This window comes from Cyrtonyx montezumae, unplaced genomic scaffold, assembly GCF_038088225.1.
Source record: "Cyrtonyx montezumae isolate F1298 unplaced genomic scaffold, pur_monq_1.0 scaffold_2, whole genome shotgun sequence".
NCBI lineage: Eukaryota > Metazoa > Chordata > Aves > Galliformes > Odontophoridae > Cyrtonyx > Cyrtonyx montezumae.
In genome coordinates this window covers 34,722,152-34,747,220 of record NW_027071936.1, presented here as the reverse complement: position 1 = coordinate 34,747,220, position 25,069 = coordinate 34,722,152, and the positions used below count along the sequence as shown (strand labels likewise).

Below are 25,069 nucleotides of genomic sequence, written 5' to 3'. Positions count from 1 at the left end.
AAGAGGTGGAAGGTATTTATTTTATTCTAATCACACTCATGGAAGGACTTTGCAGGATGAGGAAGGACTATTGAATTTTAACAGCTGGAAATCATGCCTGCCACCAGGTGTGAATACAGCTATTCACACTCTTGCTTAGGTCCTGCTGTGCTCTCCCTGGCTCTCCTTGACAGCCCTCCTTCCCCAGAGCCTCATCTGTCCCCATCCCTGTTGCTGCTCCCATTTCCTTTCTATCATGACCTCGGGACTTGACACTGTCACTGAAGGACAAACTTCAAAGCTTGACTGGTAGGTACTGCTCACAACCTCAGTAGAAGGAGATTCATACAGAAGAATATAGGAAAAAGGCATGACAAATCTTATTTTGTAGAGGAGATATTTTTTTTCTGACTATTTTCACTGCCCATAGTAATTGAATCCTATCTGTCAATGTACATCTTTCCTTCAAAGTCAGTAGGATTTTTCATTTCCTCCAAGTACTGAGTCTTAAAAGAGTTTTAAGTAGAGGAAGGCTGTTTGTAAGTGTTGAAGGCTATGGGAAAATGCAATTAGCATTTACTATTCAATGGGTAGGGGTAAGTTAAACCAATATCTGTTTGCTCACCCCTGCTTTTTTTGTTCAACAGTTAAGTAAACCATGCCAGATAATTATTGTTTTCCAAGAAAAGAACCATGGAGCATGTCCGCACATGGGCAAGCTAGCATATCTTGGTGTAAACCTAAGCAAAGAGTTTTGTTTTTTAAAAAAAATAATCCAGATTATTCTTTCAAATACAAAAATCTATTGCCAGGAATACCTCAAAAGTCGTTAAGTTTCATTTTGTTGATTAATTCTTTGTTTTGTCACTGAAGCTTGTCACTGTGACAGCCATGAGATATAGTTTCTTCTTTATACTGCATTTATATTCAGCAGTATTTTACATTAATCCATATAATTAATTTTTGTAGATTTAAAGTTGTTGTGGTTTTTTTTTCCTTCATAATTGGTGCATCTATTGTGCAGAAGTGATATTTTCCTGCTATGTCCTTGTTAATTATAACTCTATCCTTCATTTACATAATAAACTTTTTGGGGCAATTTCTTCAGTAACATTTCATGGTTAATAGGAAGCAATTTGCTTTCCTTTATTAAGTACATTAAAACTTCATGCCCCAGACATCATTGACTGTAAACATTTGATTCTGCTCAAATTTAATGCACCAAGGCATTTTGCTCTGCCATATTAGGTTTATTTATGTGCTATGTTCTGGATTGTTAGCTGCTAATGAGACTTCAGCTCTTATTGCTCCAAGGCCTGAACACTAACCTCATTTTAATGAGTTCATTATTTGCTGCCTTCTGAATGGAAGACAACAAATTTTCCTTTTAATTAAAGGTCAAAATACCTCTGGCTAAGGAAAGTGAAGAGGTTATCAAATCCTTAGAGAAAGTAAAAGAATGACTTTTTCTGATTTTGATGCCAAGCATGGGCAGGCCATACTGAGTTAGAAGGTATTTCTCAGGGGACCTAAATCTAACTAAGCTAAATGACAACAACACTAAAACATGGTGGCTAGTGCTCCCAAGATGTGGCAACTGCCACCCCCCTCCAAAAACAAAACCAAAAAAATTAAAAACGAAGCAACAACTGAAAACCAAACACAATAAAAAACAGTGAAAGTTGGCCAAATAATTAAAGAGGCTTTGCTACTAACTCCAAGGTCTGTGTGAATTAATAGAGTGTCAGCCCTTGTTAGCACGTGTGTTGATTTATAGGGTGCAGAGGACAGATGCTGGACGAAGTGAGTCAACAAAATTAATCTCATATTTCTTATCAGGGAAAGTGAGGCCACTGTGATCAGTGCAAGGGGCTGTTTGTAGTGACAGAGGTACATGCAACTCCATGTGTACCTGCGTGTGCATATGCAAATAAAAGGAATAAGTAAACCCCTTTGAAAATACGGGGTGGAAACTGTAGTCAATTGTAAAAAAGGATTAATTAAAGGAATTAGCATGCAGCCCTTATTCTTTGTTGTGCATTTGATACTGATTCACGTACCTCTCATTTGAGAAGATGCTCACATCACAGGTAGTGGTGTTAGAGATGCATTTGTGAAAGCAAGGACTGGTGTCTGAACAAGTGGTGAAAACTGGTTAAAATTTGTTTTCTGGAAGAAAATCCTAATGTCTGTGAAACAGACATTGTTTAGAATGAAACCTAGAATTGTCAAAAAGTCCTTATAACAGCTTTAAACAATGAAACCAAAATTCCTTACTTTTGCAGATGTTGCAGGGAACTTCTGTGATGGGATGTAAATTTTGCAAACTAACAAAACCTCAGTATCTTAGTAATTAGAGATTCTCATCTCTATGGCATCTGTGGTCAGGGTGCCAGGGTCCCCAGTCTGAAGGTCACTTCACTTAATAGATCTGCTCAATGAAACCTGATCCCAGATTTCTACAAAGGTACCACAAAGGTATATCATGTTGAGAAGGAATGAGAAAGCATACAGATCTTAGTACAGTTTGGAAGGAGATCAAGGGAAGGAGAGGAAGGTAGATATTTTTGCTTTTCAACGTATCTATAACTTGCTGTCATCTTGAGTTACATTATTTCCGCTTAATCATTCTGGGAAGCATTTCTGATGTGGGAGGATGTGCCAGTGGCAGGCATCCCATGGCCAAGGTTATGTAGCCCCATCACCATCTCTGGGATATGACTAAGAATCTTGTCAAAAATGGGCTAAATTCCCATTACTCAAAGTCATCATTCATTTGGGAATAGATTCCAGTGCTGGGTAGTAGTTCCAGTGCTGCAGTTTTTTCTCTCTTCATTGTGTGTGTGGGCATAAAAAGTATATACGCTATCTATATATGTATTATAATTTATTTGTATGTGCTGAAGATATAAAATGTAATCAAAGTATAGATATTCTTTTAGAGAATATCATCCTTTATATGATGTTTATATACATTGCTTAGCAAAGAAGACTTTTATTTGGGACAGGCTGCCCAGAGAGGCTAAGGAGTCTGTCTGTCCTTTGAGATGTAAAAAAATCAGGCATGGACAAGACCCTGTGCTAACTGCTGTATCTTTCCCATTAACTCTGCTTTGAGCAGGAGCTAAGACTCAGTCACCTCCGGAAATCCCTTCCAGCCTAAATTATTTTAAGATTCAGTGAAGCTTTGCCCTGTATTTCTCACTTCTAAGCAGTTTTCTAAAGTTCCTGTTATACATACTTGCTGTTAATACCAATAAGTATTGTAATGCATTTATTTATTTTTGTTCTGAACATCTGTCTTTAATGCTTTTGCAGTTATATAGCCTGAGGTTCATTTACCAGCTGTTCCATGCAGAAATTTGCTGGTGGTCTGTGGAAAGATGGAGTATAACAAAATAGTAGTTTTGCTCCTGATTTCCAGCTGTAAATCGGTAGGAAAAAAAATAGCAGAGTAGTGTCTTTAGACTGCAAGCAGATGTTATCAGGATGTGATGCTTGATTACCTCTTCCTGTTCTTGTTTCCTCTCCAAAATCTGTAGTAAGAAAAAATCTAATAGTCTTTTTTTTAGTCCTCTTTTAGTCTTGGCAGTTTTCAAAGCCAAAGCAATCTTCATATCACTACAAGTTAGTTAATCCCAGTAAGCATTATAAGGCTAGAATGAAGTAGCTAGTTACTATTTTCTGAGAGGAAAACTGAATTTGAAATAAGTGTTGAGCAGCCTAACATCACCAACAGATTTACTGCAAGGCCAGGATTCTAGGTTCCCAAGATTCACCTTTTGGTTTGAAGAGCTAACTTCTACTCTAATGGGTAGTATCTAATCTGCTGTGCCTATGCTTCTAAAAGGACAATGAAGTAATGAGTTTATAATCCCTGTGAAGTTGTCACTGATTTCTGTGTGGTGAAGATTTCAGCCCACTTCATTAATACTACAGTGGAGAGATTATAAAGAATTAACACTGTCGACTTGCTAGATCTTACAAGCAGTTTAGTTGTTAAAGTCAGTCAAATCCTTTATGAAATTTTAAAGTCACTAGTGCTATTTACCCTATTCCAAAACTGGTTTGAACAGAAGTTAACCAGGCACCTGATCAATGTGCATCTCTTCACCTCACTGATTTTCATTCTCTGTTATGACACTTTTCATATATGCAATATACAAATGATGTGATTCCAAGTACTGACTGCACACCACTCACCAAACCCAAAGAGATGAAAGACACTTGAGCATAAATACACTGTGTTGTTGAGATGGACTTTCTTCCTTTCAGATTTATTTCTGTGAAATACTATGCTGATCTAAAGCTCTATATAAATAATTAATAGGAAGGTCTCTGAATGCAGCCAGCACTGTCTGCAGATCTATTTTTTTATTATAGAGCTATTACTTGAGTCTGTTAAGCATTTCCCTTGAGTAGCTGTCTTAGTGTGAGGTCTAGGAGGATATGTGGGTTTATTTGAAGCAAGAAAAAGTCATGTTTTGCACTCATATGTTATATGTTTATTGTAAACGAAATAATTTATTTTGTCTTTATGAGTGGAAAGCCCAACTTGTCAGATCTGCTTCTGCTACTCTTTCATAACCCCATCCCAAAATCAGAAGGCTGTCAGGAATCTAATTGCATTTAATTCAGCACAGAGGAATGCATCCATTCCACTGAAGGTTTAGCTACTTTCAACTGAATGAGATGAATGGGGTGATATTGCACCAAATTTACCAGCTACTCATGACTAACTGCCTAACAGCATTGCTTGAGAATTCAGAAAGCAGCTTTTGGTGTGTTGCTCCAGGAGTGATGATGCCTTGGCACTGACACAGAGAGACTGAAAGAGCCTTGGCCAGATGCATACCTATGTACATAGGTGAATAGCCAACGCATCTCTTCAGTCTGCCCTGGAAAAGCAGAATTCACAGCCAAAGGTCTTGTACTTAGAAAGTCAAGAAACAAAAGGCTCGGAGGCGGAGCAAGGGGACAGTCTAATGGGGGTGAAGTGTGAATTTCAAAATGAGAAGCATTAATGAAAATCGGTGTGAATGCAATCCTTTCCAGCTCTCCATCAGGATTTGCCTGGGGAAGACCAAAGACATTGTGTACAGGGGCAACCTGCAGGTGCCATAGGAGCAGGATATGGTTGAAGTAGCTACCTACTTCAACTGATTGCTGTTTTGTGTTGATGTTTTCTGCAGAAAAGATGTACAGAAACTTGGGAAATCACTTTCCACTACTGATGCTGAAGGATTTTTTAGAAATACTATCCTGGTCTGCTGACAAATCATGGAAAGAGAAGCAGCAGCCTGTGCTAAGCTGTGGGCATTCCCTGTGCCCATAGGGGCAAGGCGGACTCCTGGCACCTGCTGCAGAGCAGGCCCCTCCTCTCAGGTTTGCATGCAATCTGTGGCACTTTCAGCACTGTAGTAGAGGGCCTTAGAACTTGTCTTTTACCTAAGCATTTTCATCAAAAGAAATCTCTGCCAGCCGTAGATGAAGAATTTTTGATTTAATTTTTAAAACAAAAAGCATGATAAGGAATGTTTACTCTAATTTATTGAGCTCTCCCATCATCCCCTAAACCATTTGCCCCTTAAAGGAAAGCTGTGATGTTTCTGAACAGGACTTCAGGTTAGGTGGAACCAGACCATGGCCCCTTCTGCCACGTTTAAAATGTGACATCAGTATCAACACCAGTTACATTATAACTGCTTGTCTATTATTTAAACCAGGATATAATGATAATTCTGTTAGCAAAAATAAATAAATAAATAAATAAATAAATAAATAGAAATATTGAACAGGAAACCCTCTCAAACCCTCTTATGGGGGCAGTGTCAAGATTAAAATAGTATGTTAATAAAATATTCACATTCAGCAATCTGTATCGCAGCAGACTGTACCATGTCAGTAATTTTGCTGCATGTTGCTAATAGTAAAACATGAAGTTTAATGTTTACATTCTTCATTCAAGAAGTGCATATGCCATGCAAAAAAAAAAAAAATTGTTCTCCCTATCTTTGAAACAATAAAATCTACAATAAAGGCTGAGTAACATTAATAACTACATTTTCTTTCAATTAAATATTTTTTCACTTTTTTCTTGTTTATTCAGAATTGCTTCTTAAAGCAAAAATACAACAACAAAAGACTATTTGGTGGGTACTCATTACTTTTAAATTATTTAAGAGCTAGACTAATGGAGATGACCTTACCGGTCTTCTTTAGTTTATGGATTTGGATATACTAAGGTTTTTGCTCATTTGCTGCTATTGAAAATCAATTACTGGGGTAACCTTGTCATAAAAATTCCTTCAAATTCTCATTAGGATCTTTATCTCAAAATTCTTAACTGCTAACCAGTGTAGTCTTGTAGTGGAATTAAGGTTTGGTTTTGTCTTTTTTTTTAACCACACATTGAGCCATACTCAAGATTGGTGGTATTTTCAAATTCAGGTCTGTCCTTCAATTTTCAGAATGGGTGTTTGAATGATGGTGGATATAAGCAGTGGCTTCTAGGAGGGTGCCTTCATTTGTTTAAATCAAGGGATTCTCAAACTTGTCTGTGTTTTCTGTCTGTGAGAAGATAGTTATAAAATCACACTCTGCATGTGAAGCCTCTCATTATCATTGTCTTTCTTACAGTTACTTGCTGTTTTCCCCCTACAACCTCTACTGAAATAGGTATGTGAAATCTAAAATCATTCTCTCCTTTTGTCTTTACACATTACTACTAGCACCTATACTAGCTGTGTCTGTGGGTTCTTATATTTTCACATTTGCAATTCTGTCCATTACCATCCTCTCTAAAAATCAGAAACCAGGGAGTCTAAGTCAATGGAACACTGAGGAGCATCAACTTCAGCAGAGAGCTGCTGTCAGACAGACACAGCATTTCTGCAAATTACCGATTCCTGAGTCCCTATGGATTCCATAAACACAGAGTTGGTCGCAGAAGCATTGGAGATAGATGGGAGCAAGAAGACAGGAGGCAGTCATTGTCCTTTTCCATCCATCCCTGCCCATCTATTTCACTGTGTTGCTCTTGAGGGAGAAAAAGATAGATCCTGAACAGGTAGAAAAATGTTCTTGCACTCTAAGAACATAACTTTCAACAAAGTGATAACTGTTCTCTGAAGTATTTTTTGGACAAAGTAAGTAATACATTAACACTGGGGGAAGTGTGTCTTTAAATAATTATGCTGTGTTTCATGATGACGTTACAAGTAAAATACATGCATCACACAGTCTTCTTTGCAATTACTTCCAATGATCTAGTAATGCTTTTATTTTATGGAAAACCCATGTTGTAGTTAATCAACATGTTAGTTTTATAGATCCTATTACATACTTAGTTGTTTGGAATTTTGCATCTGGCTGCAGTATGTAGAAAATGTAACCGTGCTAGAACTGGAGTCCCTGCAGTAGAGTAGTAGACTTGCATAAATCTGCAAATGCAATGATTTTCTTCACTCTTTAACAAAACTAAGTCTCACTTGGAGACTCTTCTCAACAAGTTTTCCCTGGCAGGGCTGTGGAGACTTCTGTCCCTTTATTGGGTATTCTGAAAAAAGCAGTTTGAAAAATCTTTAGAAGCAGTGGTGTACTTTGAAAATCACTAGAATTAAACGTTACTTCATGATACTTCTGAGATGTTTGCTACTTCTCTAGCAGAGCTTAACTTTTCTGACCCTTCTGGCTTCTTCATGATGCTATCTTGGATTATCTAGGGAGATCACTTCAGTGTTTGATTGTTTGTTGGCTGGAATTAGAAGTTTCTGTAAAATGGAAGGGGAATTGCAAAGGCAAGTGTTTTTGCTTTTCATCACACTCATTTCTTTGACCAAAGGTCACGAAGGACATTCCGTCCTCATCATGTCCTACAGGTTTCAAACTTAGAGTAGAGCAAAATAGAGCCTATTTTATTTTTGAAAATGACTTCAAAACCCTTCCAGACCCCAAAATCTTCCTGCTTAACATTGCTTTATTTTATTATCTTTCCCAGTACTTACAGGTAGCATAGTTTGTTGTCCAATGACAAAGTCTGGAAGATTCAAAGCAAAATGGCAATGCCAATAGCAAGTCTGCTAATCTTTTTTCCTCTCACACTCTGATAATGTTATTATTCTATTCAATTCTCTCAAATGGTCATATCAAAGGCCAACACGTTCTCCAATAAAATCAAGCGGGATCATCAAATGAAGCAGATAAATTTGAAATGAACCATTTTTAGATGTTCCAGTAGGTTGCTTCATCATAAAAGCAAGTAATTTTAGGTAAAATGGAGAACAAATCTCTACAAACTAATAGCCAGAGGAAATGTGTCAGGTCATAGATGTACAGTTAAAGAATATTATCATGCCATTTCAAAAAGTAGAAAAATTGTACCTAGAGCAAAACTAAAGTACTGCATTTTTTTTCAGATTAGACTTGACTAGATATACAGGGGAAAAAAGAATCACAACAGCAACTCCCCCTTTTTTCTGAGGTATTAAAATGGTACCATGTAGTTCTCCCAGAGCATGAAGTATAATTTTAGCACTTTTAGTAAACACTGAGGAAGTAAACTTCTGATAACTGAGCCCTTCAGTCTGGCAGCAAAACCAAAGACAAATCCATGGGCAGCAGGTAGGTCCAGGCTTCTAGTGATTGTGACAGATGAAGGTGGATACCTAAACTGCTGGATGAAATCTTGTTCCCTATGTTATTTAGAATGTCAGAGCAGTCCCCCTTGGCCTTCCTAGCTCACCCTGGAATAGATGTCCATGTCAAACTGGCCCATCCTCACCCCCTGAGCTAGGGAGAGGACCCACATGGCTTGCAGGGCTCTGGAGGTGACCCTGAGAAAGGGCAGCTGCTGTTGGTGGGAGGTCTGGCAGGGAATTTCAGCCAGCAGAGAGTAAAAGAGGATTTGGATGAATTTCCTAGTGTTTGATGGAGCTCATCCCTTTCTAGGTACTGCTAAATCATTCTTGACAGGGATGACTTATCCCCAGGGCTCCTAAAACTGCTTCTGACAAGCAACCTTTTTGCTGTTGGAATGTGTTGAATTTCCCCAAGCATTGTGCATCTTTGAAATATTTTCTGTTAGAGAGGTATGCCTGTTCTCTGTTTGAGCTCTTCAATCCCTGCTTTTCTAAATTACACAGGAAGAATAGTGTGCTATGCCATTAGTACACAATGTTAATTATTTGTAAGGAGAAGCAAACATTTCCAGCAAGCATGTTTTAATCAGAGGTTGTTTACTGACACCTTTCACTATTTGTGGATGATGTCTATATTTGAATGGGAAAATAATCTTGACATTTCTTACTGTTTTCCCCAACTGTTCATTTGTATGAGAACTTATTCCCGTGGTATATAAATCCTTCCATAGGTCATAATTTTGTCTGAAAGACTAAAACCACACCTTAGAAGAAGAGTATGTCTTCCAAGCAGAACTGTGTCTGATGACAGTGATAATATACTGAAAATCTGTGTTGCTAAAGTTTCTGAATTCTTTCATAAACCTTACAATCTATATTATAATATATATGTATTTCTATTTTCACATCAATGAGAACATCAGCTGTTAATCTTAATGGTGAATAACTTATTAACACTCAGGAACTGTGAAGAAGGCTCACCAGAATATTAAGTAGTCATATTATTATTATTAAAAAAAAAGAAAAATGCACAGAAAAGACGGGGATGTTGTTTCTTTCTTTCTTTCTACCTGTTTTGTTGTTGTTGTTGTTGTTGTTGTTTAAAAATATTCTTATTTCAAAGTTGTCCTCATGCACTTAGCTGGTAGACTGAAAGTAGCATTACTGAGCCAGTTAACTTTAAAATCTTACTGCTTCAAATATTAGTCATTACAAGTAGCACTTTTCTCTCTAAATATTCCCATTGAAAACTGTGTAGGTACTTGCAGTGTAAAATATGATTTCATGTAACTTAGTTCATTAAACTGTGAAAAATATGTTCAGCAAAGTATATACCTTTTAATTATAGGTGTTACACTAAATTTCCAGTCATTTCTGGAGAGGTACTATTACTCTCACAGCTGTGGGGGAGTGCCATAATTATATTTTATATGGGAGTAGCTGCTTAAAAATCATAAATACTCAATTGTTCTGATAGGTTTCATTTGGCTAATGCTCTGCTACCAAAATGGGATTGTTTGACAAGATATACGTTCAAATTCTGAAAAGAATTTGCGAATGTAAGATGAGAACAAAAATAGGTGTTATTTTTCCATTGTAGAAAATCTTCTCTATTCCTTAGGCTCTCCTAGAGGGTTTACATTCTCTCTCCTTTGCAGCTCCTCTTCTCTCTCAGTGTATTTCATGCCCAGGGCTTTTCGGTTTGAGGTCTTAGGACCACAATGTGTTGGAGCATAGGAAGTTCTGCACAAATGTGTGCAAGAACTTCTTAACAGTGAGGGTGATGGAGTGCTGGAACAGGCTGCCCAGAGAGGATGTGAAGTCTCCTCTTCTGGAGATGTTCAAGGCCCATCTGGACTCCGACCTGTGCAACCTGGGTTAGAGAGCCTCCTTTGGCAGGGGGGCTGGACTACATGATCTCTAGAGGTCCCTTTCAACCCCTACAATTCTGTGATTCTGTGACCAGCAAACAGCCAGTGGAATTAGTGAAAACAGAGTATTTCTACTAAGAAGACTGATCTGTTTTATCATCAGTTTGATGGTAGAAAAATATTAGAAAACTGATTTCGGTTGTCGTATGCTGAACCTTTTCCAGTTTTTCTGTGTATATGTAGATGTACACATGCATATTTCTGTCTGAATACAATGAATTGTAGTCTTTTCACATTCTCAAGCTTGACACAGGTGTAACAAAGAGTACTGTCCAATACAACAGCATAAAAAAACAAGTTATGAAGAAAGCAGTTATGAAAGTACATGATTTATCCAGTTAAATGGTTTCAAGTGATGTTACTCCAGCCTGGTGAGTACTAAAAGGGCAGTTGGTCAGCACAGCACCATCGTCTTGTACCCTCATGTCAACATGTTGACTTTTTATTGAGTTTGGAGAATGCCCCGTGCAGTATACAGGGGCTTGTTGGCTGCCCTTGCCCCATACAATGCAAACCATAACAGTAATGGCTAAACAGTAACAAACTTCCTTTTCTAAAGACACTTTCTTTTTTCCTTAGGGCTTATTGCACTTTAATATCAACAATCAATACACAAAGGACTAGAAAGGAATTTTCCTTTACCCTCATGAAATCTTTGACAGAGAGAAAAAAAGTAGCTTGAGTGTAAGGTAATTTTACATCCTTGTCTCAGCCAAGGTCTTTGAAAATTTCTAAGCTTCCCTCCAGCATCTTATTACATTTGTGAAGTCAATGTGTGTATCATCAGCTCAAAATGTTTCCTTATATTAGGTGAACAAATCACACCGTGTCATTAGTCCAAGGCTTTGCCTCTTGTTGCTCAGCTTTTTAATGGACCTGCTGCCAGAAGGAGGAGGGCAAAGCCCCTCCAGTCTGTAACAGACTGGCCCTGTAAAACCCACTTCAAATATTTACTACCAGTGTTGAGTAGCTTGCATTTCCAGATGTTTCCAGCATGTTCCCAGTTAGAAGAGAAATAATAGTGAAAGCACATGGGAAACCTTATTCCCTTTCCTAATAACAAATACAGTGGAATTACACTTTATAATAACACAGACATATTTGTTTATGATGCACATAAATCTTGAGCTATGCTATAAGGAAGACACATGCAGAGCTTTTATATTAAAGAATTAACATTCTGCGACTGAATCTGTTATTTATTTATTTATTTTTAATTTGCTTCTATTGTTAACTATGTAGAGTTTCAGCATTTTACGTGTCTGGTGCTTCATTAAACATATTCTAAATTAATAATGTTACAAAGTATTTAATCTATACCAATTAAAAATAACTGTAAATTAGTGTTTATTTATTCCTGTATAGTCTATTAACTTCCAAATAGCTATGATAATTTTATGACAAATCTATGGTAAAGATTATTACAAAGGAGTTCTTCAGTCCCTATAGCTCTTAGAGACGCTGTATTATAAGAAAATGGTGAGAACACAACACTGATCCAGGGTCTGCTTTTACCCTCTTCACTTGAGCCTCTCTTCCACATTCTGTATTTTACTAGGCTGCTATTCGCCTGGAAAAACCTGCTCCCCCTTGGGATCCTATAGCCTCTTTCTCATCTGTGATTCTTGCCTTTTTAATCTCCTCGTTCACTCACAGCAACAAGCAAGACAGATACCAAAAGTCTGGCTTGTCTTCTGGTTATTTCATGCTTGCTTACAGAATGAGGAGAGAGGCTCAGACACCTCTGTGGTGGCCAGGTAGGACCATCTGGGGATCACAGCAGGAGCTGCTTCTGCAGAGAGTATTTTTGAGGCCAGGGACTTGCAATTTAAATCAATATCAAAATTTCTATCACCTAAAAAGATCCTGAGCTTGGCTTTATGTCTGTGCTATTAATGAGCAGTCTAATGTACAGGCCTACACACTTGTGAGGAGGTTAAAAACCCAGGGAATGGAAAATTATACTGAGATTGTCTCTGTTAAAACAATTGGACTTCAACCAAAAAAGCACTTGTGCTTTCAAGAATCACTAACAGTTTTAAGAGCCAATATTTCATGGGTTTCAGGGAAGGGAAGCAAATACTGTATGCTGTCAAAAATGTGAATTCAAACATTCTTTATATAGCCTTTACTCAAAGCTCTGATGTTTTGAGGTCGAAAACATAAGTCCTTGAAGCCTATGACTTTGATTCAATCTGATTCAGTCGATGCAATTCAACTCTAATATTGAGAGAACTTTTAAAGACTGCTTAAATGTTGACATTTCAGATTTAATATGCAAGGTAAAAGTTACAGTAATAATTCTGGCTTTTACGTGAAATGAAGAGGCAGTACAAAATTGAAATATCAATTTTTCTGGGATATTCTCATATTAAAAATGTCTCTCAACACACTATGAATTATTTTCATTTTTAATTTCTGGAAGAACAGCAATTCCAAAACTGCATTTAATTAAGTTTTTTTGAAATTATTTTTTTTGTTATTCTTCAAACTGTCCACTTTCCCTTCACTCTGCCAGAGCAGATGAGTTAGAGAATACCATTTTGTTTAAAACTCATTCCTGTGGAACATTCTGCATTTAATAAATCAATATTTTGCCATGGGAAACTGTTTCACTGAAGAAGTCCAAATTGATCAAATAACAAGAATAAAAACTTCATTTTCTCCTGCCTTGCCACTTCACTGTTTCAGAGGGATTTTTCACCCTTTTAGTCCAGGGATAAATGAATGGGTAAACAAGTTGGAAAGAAGGAAAGCTATAATCCTTATCTTTAAATCTTAAAGGAGCCAGAAGTGGGATAATGCCTTTTTCACTCAACATTGCTGGCCATACAAATGTACAAATTATTCTGACCCTTGTTACCTTGTAGTAAACCTTACTACTGATTAAACAAAAGGATGATTTTTATTGTGGCTACTTTCTGTCCCAAAGTGAACTGACAGAACAGACTCACAGAACAACTCTTCTTGTGCTCTTTGGACCTGGGCAGTGGAGCTGGTTCAGGCAAATCCCAGCCTCTAAATGGGTAATGTCACTTTGTTACAGAAACCCTCAGAGGGAAAGGACACCACATTGCCTTGACAGTCTTTCTGTGTCAACCTTAACCAAAAATAAGAAACTCATTGTACACCATGCTATTCAATAATTAGTGCTGGACTATTAAACCAGAAAACTTCAATCCGTTTGGTGTTTTGCAATAAACCGAATCTTAAAAAAAAAAAACAGTTCAGAAATTTCTGGACTGTTTTTACTCATACTTGTTTTGTAGAAACTGTGAATTACTTTTTCATATTTTCAATTTTTTCAAATTTTAATATTTTCACTATAAGCACAGAATTTTCATCTACAAGAAATGACACAGTATAATATCATAGCATGAGATTATTTAATGGTTTATATCAGCCATGAAGGCAAAAAATCCTTTTTTATTTTCAGCAATGAAAAATCATTTTCATCCAAATGTAGTAGAATTAGTAAGATTTTTTTAAATATCATATTCAATGAGAAAAAAAGCAAAAAATAAAAAAATAAAAAACAAGAACATAAAATGCATATAATTTTAATATTTGAAAAGGCATTCAGCATAAGCAAGTTTTGTGATGATTAATCTCATAAACACTTAAAACACTTGAGTTTAGACCCAACGCATGTTCTATCACAGCAAGGAGACTAAATGTATGAGCATATATTCATTTATTAGAACAATGTTTCAAGAACAAAATACTGCCACCTCTCTTTAGGTGATGTTGCTATATGGATAATAGTTCACAAACTTTTACTTCTTATATCTAAGCGAACCTTTGGAAAAGCATTACCTTGTGCATTTCGGCCATGGGTGTATGGGAACTGTTGAATCATGGCCTCAACCACTGATTGATCACCTGAGGTGAGCACTGAGTCAGCCATGGGAGCACAGGTGAAGATTATTCACCTGTGTGACCGAAAGAGGTGGCGTCTGACTCCACCTCCCCCAGACCCCTTTAAGGGCTGACCAGCCCTGGAGAAGGGTTTCTTTCTGGAGACAGCTTCTGTGAAGTTTCATATCAAGAGCCTAAGGTATGAGTGAGCATTTTTTCCCTTCATTTTGATTGTCTCCTTTCCATCACAACAATCTGTCTATCTATGCCATTTATAAAATATCTTGACCATAATACCATTTGGTATTATTCATTGTATTAACCTCACACCTTATAATGGGGAATAGCTTTATTCCTCTCACCTTCTGTGTTTATGCAGTAGTTGTGTTTGTTGACTGTGGAAAATGATTACAGTTCAATACAGAGCTATGCTGCATGCATGTGCATCACTTCAGAAGGGTACTGCTGTGCATTTGGAGCTGGTGCTGTAAAAGAGATGTATATAGCAATGCTAAGAAATGTACAGGTATGACATAATGGCCACAAAGTGAAAATGAAGGATAAGCTGAAACTGATATTGGCATCTTGCTATTGAACTGTGAATGGGCTGGCAATAAAGAAGCAGGGGGATTTGATGGAGAACCTTGTTGCTTCCAGCATGTGTGCAGCAGTAAATAAAAACAGACCTGGTGAGTGAGTAATCTCTACTGGCAGCAAAAACACATGAAAGAATTGAGAGACTGTCTGCGAGGGGGTTCAAAGTAGTTGTGCAATAGTGATTGCTGCAAAGGAGTCAGGGTGCCCTGTTCAGCAAAGCAGGGGGCTGCATCTGACATGTGTTAACATTCACCCCTGGCAGGTCCTACCATGCATACATCCATCACACATCAATGAGTGAAAATGAAGTGATCATACAAAACTCTTAAGCAAGGGGGCTCTGGGTTCTGTAGAAGGGAAAGATTTTTCAAGAACTTCCCAGCACTACAGTGCATTTTACTAGTTTATGGCTTCTTGTGGGCATGGACAAAGTCTCTCGAGTACTCCAAATTGCTAGCCCCACATAACAGCGCTGTACTTTTCTTCAATAGGAATATTTTCAATCAAATGGAAACAATAGAGCTAGATGAAAAAGAACTTTATACTTGGGGCTGAGACCACCAGTCTACCCACGCTGATACACTAGCAGTGATATAAGCCTATGGCTTTGAGCATGACGATGGAGAACGTGGTGACTGTCCAGCCGTTTTGAGTTCATCCTGCTACATATGAGAGCTGCTCTGAAAGTAATGTCTCTTGTTTTATTCTGTTGGCCCACACTGTCAGTTGGCAGTATGGCAATAGAGACTGAGCATTCTCACGAATATTCTGTTTCATTTTGTTGCTGTGTGACAGATGGCAGTGGAGGGGCAGCCTGAGAAAATGATATCTGACATGGAAGTGCTTATGAACCAAAGGAGTGTCACTGAATTCCTCCATGCAGGAAAAAAAAAAAGACCCATTACCATTCATTGGCACTTACTGAATGTTTCTTGAGAGAAAACAGTGAATGTGAGCACAGTGAAGTGATGGTGGTGTGTTTTAGCAGTGGTGACAGTGGGTCACTTCCACTGGTGCAGATTTTTATTAGTGTGGCATGGGGGCTCTTGTTCATCACTGGTGAAAATTCAGAGCTAATGCTGGTAACTGTGTTAAAAAGTACTAGTTTGTAGCTGGAAGACTGCTCTATCAAATAGTACTATTCGTCTCTTTGAATGTGTCACAGATTCCATGGAAACAAATAGGAGGCATTATTTTCAGAGTGACCTACCTATCTTGACAAAGATTCAGTGAAAACCGCAACGTGCAACTGAGTTGTGCATAGAGATTAATGGATCATCATTCAATGCTGACAGTGTGGTACATAGTAGTCTTATTCAGGAGCCGTGCACCTGAAGAGTAAACCATTGGTTACAGGTGCCAATATGCTTAACATCAACCTTTGAAACTGCACTGTCTCAGACAATGAAGAGTCATAAAGAGTCTGAGAGACAAAAATTGATGGCTGAGTCCTCTAAATGTGTACCTTCCCAAGAGATCTAGCAGATGGGGAAGAGTTAAACTATCTCTTGCCCTGATGTCTTGATTTTAAGCTGGAGATTCTCACAGCTGATCTGCACCTTCACAAAGCATTTTGTGCAGTTGTTAAGCCAGTGCTCATAGATCAAAATCTAACACTGAGATCTAGCTAGTCTGCATCTGATGGAAAACCACAATGCATCAGAGTGGTTTAGTACAGCTCATGCCTTCTCAGTGAATCCTGAATGCTTTGCAATACATTCTCTTCTTCAGCTTGGCCAGTCCACAGGACACAATATTATTTGGTGACATGAACATAAAATACAGAACGATTTTTTCATCATGTTTGACTCTGTGTGTGTGTTCTTACAATCACTGGAGAAAAAAAATCAATAAACTGTCCAATGCACAGAAATCCCCTTTGGCAGTGAAACAGTTATATCAAATTGTCACTATTTAAAATGTTCAATGAACTCACTCTTTTTTTGTTGTTTGTTTATTTCTTAAAGTAGCTACACATGGATCTTATGAAATTTCCTAACTAAAATAGTTTCTTGCAAAGTGAACTTCTCCAGATGAATCGCTGTATTTGTATGCAATGTGCTATTCTCCAACAAACTCTGCTGAAAGCAATTTATGATTCACTCTAACGATTCCAAGCTATGCATGACTCATGTTGAAGAATGGAGTCAGAAGGTCATTTGTTCTCAGGTCCCTGTGAGTTTATTAGGTCTCTGTATGTGTCTAGAGGAAAAGGAAACCCTTATGAAAAGCATCCAGCCCTTTAGAGAAAGCCTGTCTCCCTACAGAGAAAGTCTTCCTTTGGAGAAAGTCTACCTCCAGATGAACATGCAGCTCAATGAAAGCAATGCTCACATCCCAATTGTTGACCACTGTCATTTCTTTTTCTGAAAGGAAACAGGAATTTTGGTTTGAAGGATATCCTATTATCTGCTCTCACAATCTGTTATGACCCACCAGTCTTGAAGTTCTGCATGCTGACATGTGGTATCTTCAGGAATTATAACTAAGAGTCCACTTACTAGAATGCAATTTTGGACCTTGGATGGAGACTAAGCTCAGAATTTGATGTGCCACTCATCCTAGTCTCTTCTGCTCTCAGGAATTTGGTATCTTTTACTTAAAAACTCTTACACTCTTCTGCCACTATGATAAGAAGACAAATGGAGACTTGCAGCATTAGAAAGTATTAATTGAAGGCATCTCTGACCACATTAATAGAAGAGACAAAAAAGATCACAACTCTGTGTGGATATATGCATAGATATCTATCTACCTAAGAATTCAAAACCAGACATAAACAAAGATTTTTTTTCATATTATCTTAGGACTCAAATGTAGACAGATAAATCTGAGTTATTTATTGTTAAATATTTTTAGTTTCAATACACTCCTTTTCCCTTAGAGGTTTTCAGTTTCTCCATCCTTCTATCCATTCAGTCTTTTTCTGAACATTTGTGTTTTTAAATTGTTTAAATAATACTAATGATACTAGATTGAGCTTGAATGACAAAGGTGCAATTGAAGCTGCTTATGTAACACTGCTAGTAAAGTAACTGCAATGTGTACAGGACATTCATGGTAATCTGCTTTTTGCTGCATCGGGTACTTTTAAGGCAGCAATTATGACTGCTTTTTACATCTGGCTAGCCTTTTTTGAAAGGTATCCCATCACTTAGAGTGCTGTTTTGTTATAGAGGAAACAATTAGTTAGTACACCTTTTTAAGTAACATGCATTGTTTTAAAACACAGGTTACTGTAGGCCTTGAGAGGTTGATATAAAGCAGCCATGCTTTTTGGCTCCTACTGATTCCCTAAATGCTATGAAAATGAATTAAATGAAATTAAAGGAAGCTAAATAAAATAGAGAGGACCACATACATCTTCAAAATATATTCCAGTATGACACATCCTATAACTGCAGAATTATTTTGTTTGAGATATTCAGGAAATAGGGATAAAACTGGGAAATTCACAGAACTGTAGATAGAAGACTGTCATAACAACAGTGCTAGGCACAGGCTATGAGCACTAACTGTTGCACAGCTTATGAACTAGACAAAAGGATCCATGTCCTTCCTACATATTAAAATGTATTTTTCTGTGTTGGTTTGTTTTTAAATTAGAATTCTTTTTTTTTTAACATTATCTAGTACTTACAGCTGGAAAACAACAGATTTTAATCTTGTTTTTGTTTTCTTGTTTTGTGAAAGATTCAACTCTTTTCTTAAAAAAAAAAAAAAGTCTGTTTTATGATAATTCTGTGATCCTTCCACAACCAATATCAAAGTGCACTGTACAAAAGTCAGTGTGTTCTTTGGGAAAAGAGAGGCAGTCTTAATATGTGAGACACATGAAAACAGTGTAATTATCTGAATTGACAGAATGAAAGTACTAGACAATTGGAGTTTCCTGAATTTATTTTATGGTAAAAATACACTCTTATGCTGAAGACCTACCATATCTTTAATGGGAAATCTATTACACAAGAGAACCCCGTATCTATTATAATTCAGATACAGTGCTTGGTCAGACAGTCAATCCTCCAGGCTGACAAAGAGAAAAATAAATGTTTTGCTGATGGCAAAGGAATTATGTTTTTTTTCACTATGTCAGTGCTGAAATTGTGAATGAAAGAGATGTCTTCACTGAAAACAAAATTAAAAAAGAATTGAAGTATAAAATGCTCTGCGTGATGTATCTAGACAGGGTGCTTGAGCAGTATTCAACTCCTGACAGAAAAAACAGGGAGATTCTAGAGATATCAAAAAGGAAAATATTGAATGATCAGTCATCTCTGGAAAAGTAGATTGGCATAGACACTCCCATTTAAAAAAAAAAGAAAAAAAAAAGGCTTGATTATTAATTTTTTTCTTATAATGCATTCTCAACTGCTCTTAAAATTCGTTTTTAAAGTCTAAATCCAAATCCAAAATTGGAAACTTCTGGATTTCTATTTATTGTGTTCTTCACTGCCATTTTCAAGTGCTTTATAGGGTGTCTTGATCGTTAACACTTAGATTGTAATGACTAATGCTCAGCTGTCTGCTGTAACTTCCAATGCTCGTACATCTTCTGCTTTCAGTTTCTCCCTGTTATTGTCCATTGATATGGCTACTTTATTGGCAGAAGTTTATTACTATGGAAGGACTACAGAAATGACCAGTGTATCTCATGTTGTCAGAAAGGAAATGATTGCTTCAACTTCTGCTGCAGGTAAAAGACACAGATGAGTTACAGATGAGTTAACAAAAAAAAAATGTTTCCAATTCTATCTGCAGCACCTGGAATTTCAAGTTTTGCTGAAGCACTGGGGATTGATCTGGGGAACTGATGATAAGTACATGTGGAACTAAGTAGAGGGATATGGAGGTGTTTGGCTGCTGTAACTTCTTCATCTCTCCACAGTTCTGCATGAGTTCAAGATGAGTATAGGAGAGGAGGGCATCCAGAGAAAGTCTGTAGAAACCTGAGTTAGAAATCCAGTTATCCACTATCATCCTCCCTTACTCCTTTGTCTGCTCTTCACTACTGCTTGCAAATTCCTATGGAAACTTGAGTGTGTTTTGCAGTGCTAGATGCAAAGGGACACAGAAATACAGTTGTCAAACACAGCTTCCTTATCCATGTGCCTGGATTGGACCCTTGCTACCAGTCCTCAACAGCATGAGAGAGAAGGGACTCCAGCAGAACTGAAGCAGAAATAGAGCATTGGTCCACGGCAGTTTATTAAATTCCTTCCTTCAAATGATGTTGAGACTTTGCGTGAACACGTAGCACACATCCTGTGTCCACCTGCAGCTTTTTACTGAATACTGCTTCTTTATGCCTGATGATATGGCCCAGATATTTCTAACTGTTCTATCTAAAAGCTATTTGCCTTGCAGGAAGATCAGAAAAAGCATATGCTGGAGAGATTCTGTTATTGAGTGCAGACTCCTGCTGAGCCAGTACTCTTTAATTTGGAATTATCAGGAAAGATGTGACTCCAGCATGAATTTTTGTCTTTAAAATACTAAAATGAGCAAGAAATCACACCTTTTAAAAGGCGTTTTAATGATGGTGAAAGTCAAAGGCAAAGTGCAGACTTATGGAAGCAAGGAGGTGTCAGAGACTAATGCGTTTCTTTTTTCCACTGAAGCGAGTGGACTGAAGGTTAGAGCAGGAGAATACAGACAGGCTATTTGATGCTGCTAGGAAAAGCAGAGTCTACACCCAGTAGGAATACACAGGACACCATTTTATTGCACCTCAGCACAAGGATGATCCTTGTGAAGCAATTAGAAGCAACAGAGAAAAGGGAAACATAGCTTTTAGAGAAAGGGGCTTTGTGTCATGTTGGGATTAGGATGAGAGTTTTCTCTTTGCTTATTGGCTCCAGCTGGGTAAGTGGAGGAAGGCAGAAAAGCAGATGCTCCTGGGAGGGTCCACCTGGAAGAAGGCTATAGAAGGGAAGCTGTTCTGCATTTTGTTTGGTTTTTTTTTTTTTTTTAGGTGTAAGAATGTTTGCTTGTATGTGATCTTTCAGGTTTTCTTTCATATTTTATTAATTTATTTTTTAAATTTGTGCTGTTTTAAATAATTGTTCCCAGATTAGAGAGTGTGGCTAGGGGCAGTGCTGAAAGTTTCCTAGCTATTGCTCTGGGCTCTTCCTAGGTGAGTAAAAATTACATATTTTGTAACTTTGTTCTGTAACAGTAGCAAAGAAAAATCCTTCATGAGATCTCAATACCTGTTTGAGTAACGCTCACTTAGAATGTTTATCTTTAAATTTCTTTCTGTATTCCTTCTGTGTGGCAACCACAAAAGCAGATTTTTCTAGTTGTTTTTGCTAAACCACTGATGTCAATCATGGATTTCTCCTATGGTCAGGATCCAAAATAATTTACAAGTACATGAGTTCAGTAATTCTGCAAAGTAACTGAAGAGTTCTTGAGTCTTTTGCCTTCTAAAATCAAGCAGAGAGATAATATATTGGCAGGAGGGAAAGGGAGGAATTCATTTGCAGGGGCTCACTGAGCTCAAGATAGATTTCTGCAAAGCTTGGGAAAATAGCTTTCCGTGGCTCTGCTGAGTTCCTGTTTAATTACTTAGCCACATATGACCTTGCACAACTCCTGTAATACAAGGGACTAGGAGATCTTTTGTGGTAAATAGAGCTCATAATAACTCTGTTTTCTAATCTCTGTTTCTCTAGCTGATGCCACCCTTTATAAAACTATATATATATCCTTGAAGCACCTAATTGAGGAAAGGCTTTGTGAGAGGATGAAAACATTCAAGTTTCAGGAAGTAATTACATAGGAACAGTGTTACTCATCTTTTTATTGCTATGTATGAATACTGTTATCAAAAAACTCATTTCTAGTCATGTGTTCTTTGTACGGGCAATTATAAACTTGGTCACTGTGAAGAAATTCCTAAGAGCTTGAATAGAGAGATGTTATTTGGCTGTATTTTTACCATGGTTTCAGAAGTGTGCATCTGTTTCCAGTTTTCTTTCATGCATCTGGGAGTCTAGTACATATAAAAGCATTCCCAAGCAACATGGGTGTCTGCAGTGCCTTAAGAGAGTGTCTTAACAGAGTCCCAAATTACTTTGCAAAGTGAATCTATGCCAGCTGTAGTGACAAATGCTATGAAATGAAGGAACTGGAGAAGTAGTGATGTGGCATAATTCAGTAAACAGTACTATGCTGAGAAACTTCTTCATTACAAGCAGCACTTGATTTGTGTGTGTGTGTGTTTTTTGAAGTACTATATAAATAAGTGCATGCTGGAGACATGGATATTGTAAACATATGTTACAGGAGATAGAATGAAATGAATTTTGATGTGCACAATACTGTTAATATGGGCTAAGATTTTTGTGCTAAATATACCTGAAATACACAGCTCGGAAAAGAAAGGAAATGTTTAAGTTTTTCTCATTTGTTAGCTTCTTATTCAATTTTTTTTTTTCTCAGTGAACAATATATGGGCCCTGTACTAATCTCACAGAATCATAAAGGTTGGAAAGACTGCTAAGATCATCTGGTCCAACCATCTGCATATCACCAATATTGTCCACTAAATCATTTCTCTAAATACAACATTCACCCTTTTCTTGAAAACCTAAGGGGATAACGACTTCACCACCTCCATGGGCAGCTTGTTCCTGTACATCAGCACTGTTTTTGAGAAGAAATGAAATTCTTTCCTGTATCCAACACGAACCTTTCCTATCTCAACTTAAGGCCATTCTTTCTCATCCTATTTCTGTTACCTGGGAGGAGAGGCCAACCCCATCTTGTCACAGTCTCCTCTCAGGTAGTTGTAGAGAGCCATAAGGTCTCCCCTGAGCCTCCTTTTTTCCAAATTAAGCAATCCCATCCCCTCAGCCACTTCCCATAAGGCCTGTACTCCAGGCCCCTCACCAGCTTGATTGCCCTTTTCTGAACACACTCCAGGGCCTCAATGTATTTCTTGTGGTGGGGGGCCCAAAACTGAACACAGTACTTGAGGTGCAGCCTCACCACAGCTGAGAACAGGGAAGCAATTGCCTCCCTGCTCCTGCTTTCACCCTTGCAATACTCATATAGGAGCAGATTATGCTTGTCTTGTATCTCATGTTGCCTCTGTGTGTCATCTCCGTGGCAGTCTCCCACTGTGCCGTGGGAACACCGACCCCTTTGAGCAGCTGATCACAATGCTTGGCAATACTTTGATATCACTTAAGTATTAGCCTCCTAAATGCTGTTTTCCTTTGCTATTTTGCCTTTTTACCAAGGAGGCTGCTTTGTTGTGAGAAGTGAAGCCAGAACCATTGGCTTTTAATTGCTTCCTTTCCCAAGTGACTTCAGATTTTCCTCTAACTCAATGTAATTATCCTTTACTGTAAACTAACTAAAGTACACGCTGATTTATTTTTTTCTATACATATTCATTAGCAAATATCCAGCCTTGAATGCTACTATGTTCTGAAAATGTCTCGTCTGATTTGAAATGAAAGCTCCAGTTTGACATGCAGAGTAGTAACAGTGGGTCAAGGTGAAGGATCTTTTACATGGGAGCATCATCTAAAATGGAAATAAACTCCCCCTTCCAAAAGTGTGCCTGATGTGGGGAAGTTGGTTCTGAGCATGTGCTTGCAAAAATATATCTTGCCACAGTTTGCTGCATGATTTCTTCTCTGAGACCATGAGAGAATCTCTCCTGTGAATGGACCTATTAGTAGTATTGCAATGGAGGTGGGCAAGTTGTCTAGCACTTGAGAAAGGTGGGAAGAACGAAAGCTTCCCTTCAAACCTTGTCTTTAATATAATTCATAAAGAGAAGTCTCACCATGATGATAATTCATGTCTGAAGCCTAGCAGATCCTTTCTCTTGTTAAGGTATTCAGTGCTGGGTAGTGTTCAGTTTTCTGATGGGTAAACATGTGCAGTATACAAAAGTGATGCTGAATGCTTTAAGCAGCTAGAATTCTGACATCCAGCTCCTAACTTAGTCCTCAGATCTTCAGTTTTGTGCTATATCTCCTATAAAAAATGACAATGGGGCATTGCTCTTCCGCCAAGCGTAAGTGAAAAAGTTTGTTGATCAGTGCTGTTGATTTCTGGATGATAAGGAAAATGATACAGGGGCTTTTCTTGGGGCTTGGAGGTTATTTCAATTGACTGTATGATTTGAATTTTCAAGTTACTTCATTTGGATGTTCCATTCTAGTAATAGGGATTCTTTAATCAAGGTAGAAAAAGGCTCTCAAAGTTACGTGCACAGAAAACTCCACCTGGAATAACTTGCTCCACAATTGCCTTTTCAGCTAATTTCCTCTTTTAGATGGGCCCTTTGTCAGTGGGTTTTATCATACATTTCTGCAGAAGAAACACTTGATCATTGCTTCAATCACAAGAACCAAAATATGTAATGCCTGCTCTGATCTATCATATACCTAGTTTGGTTAATAGAATTACCTGAATTTTTCAAATGTTTTATATGTACGAACTACTCTTTTTGGAGGTTATTACATCACTCTCTTAGTGATCCAAGTGAATTGGCAGGCAAATATAAAACTCATAGAACTGGAAATAAGTATTAAGAAGAAAAACAGATATCTAGGTATTAAAAAAAAGAGGCTTTCTTATTGCTCATGAAAGCAGTAGAATATTTACATGAAAATTCTAGAATAAAGGCTAGAGAATGTAATGTTGCATGCTTAGGAGCTTCAGTTAACATCTGAACATGATTTCTCATGCATGTGGAAAATCACAAGAAAGTAATTTTCATGCAATAGACTTCATTTATTCTCCTCCTTAAGACTCCATGTCTTCCTATAGTGCATGAACTTTTAAAAATTAATCTAAACAGATATAATTGAGTCTCTGAGTATTAAAGACTATGAAAATAAGTTTGAAAGATTCTCCAAACAGTAGTCTGTGAACAGTCCACCTTATCACATACTTAGGTATTTTGCTAAAGTGTAGGCTGTGCTTTCAACCTATCACTAGTAACTTTGTATACTTATCTGTTAATGAAGATTATCCTGCTAAGCATTGTAAGTCAAACTGTGACCAATTTTTCCATTCCTTTTTAATTCTATTTTGATA

At 37.5% G+C, this 25,069-nt stretch overlaps 1 protein-coding gene across 1 annotated transcript in view; it reads right to left on the bottom strand.

The window, feature by feature from the left end:
- Window positions 1-25,069, bottom strand: part of LOC136048932 (bifunctional heparan sulfate N-deacetylase/N-sulfotransferase 4) — a 101,429-nt gene that overhangs the window by 57,308 nt on the left and 19,052 nt on the right. The gene's annotated exons all lie outside the window — the stretch shown is intronic.